The sequence below is a fragment of the Mus musculus genome, chromosome Y (genome assembly GCF_000001635.26).
Source record: "Mus musculus strain C57BL/6J chromosome Y, GRCm38.p6 C57BL/6J".
Classification (NCBI taxonomy): domain Eukaryota; kingdom Metazoa; phylum Chordata; class Mammalia; order Rodentia; family Muridae; genus Mus; species Mus musculus.
The window spans coordinates 86,111,905-86,117,904 of record NC_000087.7 but is presented as its reverse complement, the minus strand read 5'-3'; positions in this window follow the sequence as shown (position 1 = coordinate 86,117,904).

Below are 6,000 nucleotides of genomic sequence, written 5' to 3'. Positions count from 1 at the left end.
GGTTTGCTTAATCTTAGAAGCAATAGGCAAGAGTCTCATGCCCTTGCAATGGTTCCTCTTCTAGTCTATCATATAGTACCCCTCCACCCTAGGCCATTGTAAATTCCTGTGCATGGTTGAAACTCAACTATCTATAGTTCTAAGTATCTATTCTGCTTGATCCTTATAACATAACATTCCTTATTTCGAGATAATGGTAAATTCTTGCATATGGTAGTTTGTCCTGAGATTTCTAACTCTATGTAGCAGTTAGTAATGCCTGATTTCTTTCACTGTCTCTCTTACAATACTAGAGGTTAATCTGAATGTACCCAAATAGGCAGCATCCTTACTGAATTCAAAGACCATGGTTTGCTCAAGGACTGCCTAGGAGAGGAATTTATATGTGTGGAATCTAACTTAGCAATATGTCAAAACCAATCCTTAGAGGCACTTACAATAAATCAATATTAAGAGAAAGCACACAGATCCATTTACCGACTAAAGCAAGGGCACTGGAGCATTCATTATACATGTTGCCATGAATACAGGAGACTAAATTTTCATGAATTTTTCGCCTCAGGACCATGTCTAGGCTTTTTGGCCTGTCAGGTGGGTCACTACTCGTGTGTTTGTAGCAGTTGCTGAAATCAAGGCATGGAGGAAAATGGATGGAAGGAGAGTGTTTTGTTAGGTGAGTTAACATAGATTTGGAATGAGGGTATTAACATAGGTTTGCTCTCATACGGGTTTGAGATCATTTTTATATATTTTCATGCATGTGTGTGGTTGAGTGATATTATTATCTAGGAGAAAGATAGAAAACAAAGTAGAATACATATCATAAAAAATATAAAATGGTGTATAGCAATTGCTGTATTATTGCCGTGATAAACCATTATTACCAAGACAACTAGTAGAAGGAAAGCTTTTTTTGTCTTATCATTCCAGAGAGATAAGATTTCGTCATGATGCCACAACTCAGCCCTGAGGCAGAGCTGGGGCTCCAGAACTCCTCCCACATACAAAGATACCTTGACTACCAGATCTGTCATAGCCAAGCTCACAGATGAGATACCCCTTGCAGCAATACCTGGACTACCTGGGACCTCCAGGGTCCCTGTGCAGGCAAAACCTATTTGTCTTGCCCTGCTACAGACACATCTTTTTTTTGGCCCACTTCTTGGCCTGTGCCAGAGCCACTTTTCCAGATCCCATCCCACAACCCTAGACAGCCTGATTCCTGGTAGCTGAATCCCAACCAGTACACAAGCTCATACAAGGAACAGGATCCAGTCAGAAACAATAAGCCAAGTTAAAATCTGAGATAAACAGATATCAAGAGGCAAGTGAAAAATTGGAAAAGACCCAAAAAAACACTGAAAGCTTTAAAAAATCAACAAAACCCTAAAAAAGAAAACTATATACATTTAAATTCTAAAACTAAGAACATAAAACACTAACAAAATATCCCAAAATTAAAAAAAAAGACAAACAAACACATTTCTAGAACTCTAAAAAGAGCCCCCCCCAAAAAAAACTAAAACCTTTAACAAACCCATAAGCCAAAAAGAAACAAACAACAGCAACAAAACAAAACAGATAGAAGGTTTAAAAAAAAAATCCTAAAATTCTTTAAAAGCCCTAAAAAATCCTAATAACCCAAAATACCTTAAAATCCATATGAATTCAAGAAACATCCAACCCCCAAAAAAATAAACCCCAAAAAACCCTAAAACCCCCAAAATCAAAAATTATTTTAAAAATCATAAAAAACTAAAACCCTACATAAAGTCCCTAAGTCATTCAATCCCCCCTAAAATTGTAAAAACTCTAAATTACTTATAACACCATAAAGATACCTAAAACCTTAAAAATAGGAAACCCTCAAAAACCTTAGCATCTTTAAACAAACCCTAAAAAAGCCCTAAAAAGCTTTCTAAAATAACCTAAAGTGCTTTATATTTAGTATATTTTATCTATCTACCTATCTACCTCTCTACCTCTCAGCCTATCTTATCTATCTCATCTATCTCATCTATCTATCCATCTATCTATCTATCTATCTATCTATCTATCTATCTATCTATCTATCATCTATCCATCCATCCATCCATCCATCCATCCACCCATCCATCCATCTATCCATCCATCCATCCATCCATCCACCCATCTATATGAGAGTATCTTGCATGGATGACAAAGATGCTATGATCTCTTTGGTGACAGGTGTTATATCTGAATGGTTTTGCATACATGGCCATGTTTATAATTTGTCCTCGGCAAAAAGTCCAAGATCTTTAGGATCAGATGTTGAATAACCTAAAGCCTCTTTTTCCAAACAGGGTTTTTGGGTCTCTTGTGATAAAAAGGAAGTGTCTGAAGGTCATTGTGCAGGTGTTGATAGTCCTACTATACCATGGGCATACAGAGAAAGTCTCTGAGGAAAAAAATCCAGGTTGTATCACTCAAATCCAATTGGACAGATAAAGGAAACCCTAGACTCACTATGGTAGATAGTGAAATTTCCAAAGCTCCTGGTGAAACATTCGCTATTCCTGGCTTGCTTTTTGTACATGACAAGCTTCCAGATTTTCCTGTAGAAGACAGGCATGGGCCTACAACTTCTAGAATAGATAAAGAAGGTTCTGATTCACTTGAGCAGATGAGGGCATTGTCAAAGATTCTAGGGCAGATGATACAGGTCATAGTGTTCCCTGTCCAGATAAAGAAATTACCATGACTCCTTTGGAAAAATGAGTAGATCCTGAAGCATCTGAAGCATATGGATCTGTTTGTTGGACCATTTGTGGAGTAATCAAATAATAATTTGGTCTGTAGCATGAAGTTTAAGACCCCTCTGTAGGTTTAGAGTGATTATGTGTAAATGAATGGATTCAAAATGCTTAAGGAAAAAAGTGAGGAACTAAGATGGACAGAAATTGCAAGTTACACTGGTGAGTCACTGCATATCACATGTCCTGGGGTAGCTGTTGAAAATGATTGTCCACCTGATGCAAATGATGAATATCCTAGAGTCCCCTGGGGAGATGGCAAAGGTTCTATAGAGCCTTATGCAGTTCCTGAAATACTCAGAGGTCCTTGGATAGATCTAAAAGTCCTTGCTTTATTTGGAGCAGGGTCAGTATATCCCTGACACAGCTGGGAAGTTGGTGAGTCTTCTACTGTATAGTATGTAGATGTGGACTGAGTTCCTATACTTTGTTTATGTAAAGAAGGATTTAAAAGCCTTTGGAACATGTAGAATCTTGGGTAGACCTTTGTGGACATGTGGAGAGACATAAGGTCTCCTGTGCAGAGAGGCAGGGACTCACACCTCCAAGAGGAGAATCTGAAGATGCTGGAGTCCCTTGTTCTGAGGAGGAAAGACCTAGAGAATTAGAAGAACATTCATATCATTGGTATGTATTCATCACTGCCTATGATGAGATAGAAAGTTTCAGAGGCCCCTGGGTAAATTTCAGAGGTGCTAGATACCCTTAGCCAAATGGGAAAGTCTCTGCACATCCTTGGGTAGAATATGAATGTCTAAAAGTTTTTGGAGGTGATGGTGGCAAAGTTCATAGAGTCACTGAAGTTGAATGAGAAGGTTCTATATCCTCTATCACTCCAGGCAAATGCCCTAAACTACTCTGTGAGTCTTTTTTTTGTGTGTGTGTGTGTCAATATCCATGTGAAACCTGTTGAATTTTCCAGATTTATATGGTTGAAGAAAAAATAACTTTGTATGTGCAAAGTTCCCTCTTCTGTCCTGAAAATTTTCTTGGGCTTTTGAAAAGATGGAAAAGCTTCTAAAACCACATAGGTACAATATGCTCCTGAACACCTAGTAGAGGTGTGAAATGTCCTCCATATGATGGTGAAGGACAAATGGATACTTGACATTTCTGACTAGGTAGGGAAATTCCAGTGTTTTTTGGGAAAGCTGGGAATCTTTATGCAAAATGTTAGTAAGTTGGAAAAAATCCCATATCTGTTTGCAAAGAAGTTGGAGCATTCAAACTATTTTGAGCAGATAAAACATTTTGTGCAGTCCCTTGTTTAGATGTGGACAGTTTTAGAGACATTTGGGTAGAACAGAAATGTCCAAAGGCCTCTTGGGAAGATGAAGAACTTAGAGTTCCCTGTGAAGCTAAAGAAACTCACAGAGGCCTCTGATCAGATGACACGGATTCTGGTAGCACCTGAGTATATTTGGTAGACCCCAAAGGTCCTGGAGTGGGAGGCAAAGTTCTCACAGTCTGCACAGTGTGCCCAGACAAAGAACTTTGCACAGGCAAATTTCCAATTGCAACTGTTCAGATATGTACTTCCCTACTATGGCTTGTGCAGATAAAGAATGCCCCTCTGTGGCCTGAGCAGATGTGGAATACCCTATAGTACTTTCTTTAGATTTAGTCACTTTCAGACACCTTTCTTCTGATAGACAAGAATCCCACAGTTCCTTACTCAGATCTCAAAGATGATGGTGTCATCTGTAGCTATGTAGTAAGATTCAGATGCAGTCCAGCACATCTGTAAGTGTCTGAAGTCTCTCGGAAAGATGGAGCATATCCATTTGTTTCTGATATAGCTGGGCAAGGAGCTGAATGCAGTAGAGCCCTGTCAGTAGGCCTTGAGTGATGTGTCATTGCCTGGGCTGAGATGGAAAGTGCCAGAGGCCCCAGGGCTGATTGCAAATGTCCTAGAATTTCTGGACCAGATGGAAATATTTCTGCACCACCTTTAGGAAAAGATGAATGTCTACCAGGTTCTTGAGGTGATGGTGGCAAAGTTCATAGAATAGGCAAAGCAGATGGAGAAGTTTCTATATCCTTCATTACTTGAGGCAATGGGCCCACAGTAGTCTCTGTGTCTTTACATTGTCCCATTCCCAATATCCTTGTGGATTCTGCCAAAGGTTCTACATACCTTTGGATGGATGAAAAAGAAATTTGCATAGTCAAAGTTCTCTTTGCAGCTGTGGGACATTCCTTAGACTTTAGAGAGGTCAGAAAATATCCTTGAAACTCTGGACTAGAAAGAGGGTGATCCTGAGTACCTAGTACAGATGATGAGTATGTTACATCTTGTGATGAATGATGAAATGGATTTTTGAGATTTCTGGCGAGGTAGGAACAGACCAATGAACCTTGAAAAAGCTGGGGATTTTTGTCCAAAATGTTAGAAAGAGGAGAAAATCTCATAGCTTCCTGGCAATATGTTGGATGATGCACAGTCTTTGGAGAAGATGTCACAGTTTCTACAGACCCTAATTTTGATGTGGACTGTTTTAGAGACCCTTGCTCAGAAAGGGATATTCCAAAAGCCTCTATGGAAGACGAAGAGCCTAGAGTTCCCGTTGAAGTTAAATAAATTCCCAGAGGCCTCTGATCAGATGACAATGACTCTGAGACTACAAGAGTCACTTGTGTAGACCCCAAAGGTCCTGTAGTGGTAGCCAAAGTTTCCAAGTCTGCTTTGCAGACATGGACTTTCATACTGTGGCTTGTGCAGATAAAGAATGCCCCATAGTATCCTGAGCATAAGCATACAACCCTATAGATGTTTCTTTAAATTTAGTCCCTTGTTCAGATAAGCAAGTTTCCACAATTCCTTGTTCAAATCTTGAAGATGATTGTGTTACCGGTAGTGATGTAGTAAGATCCAGATGCAATCCAGATCTTTTGGAACTTTCTGAAGTCCCTTGGGTAAATGGAGAATATTCATTTCTTTCTGAAACTGCTGGGGAAGAAGCTGAATGCAGTACAACCCCATTGGCAGATCCTGAGTTATGTGTCATTGTCTGGGCTGAGATATAAAGTGTCAAAGGCCCCTGGATTGATTGCAAAGGTACTAGATTCCCTAGACCAGTTGAGAGCATTTCTATACCTCCTTTAGGAAAAGATGAATGTCTCACAGGTTCTCGAGGTGATGGTGACTAATTTCCTACAGTAGGGAAAGCAGATTTAGAAGATCTGGCATCCTTCTTCACTTGAGGCAAAGGGTCCAAAAAAGTCT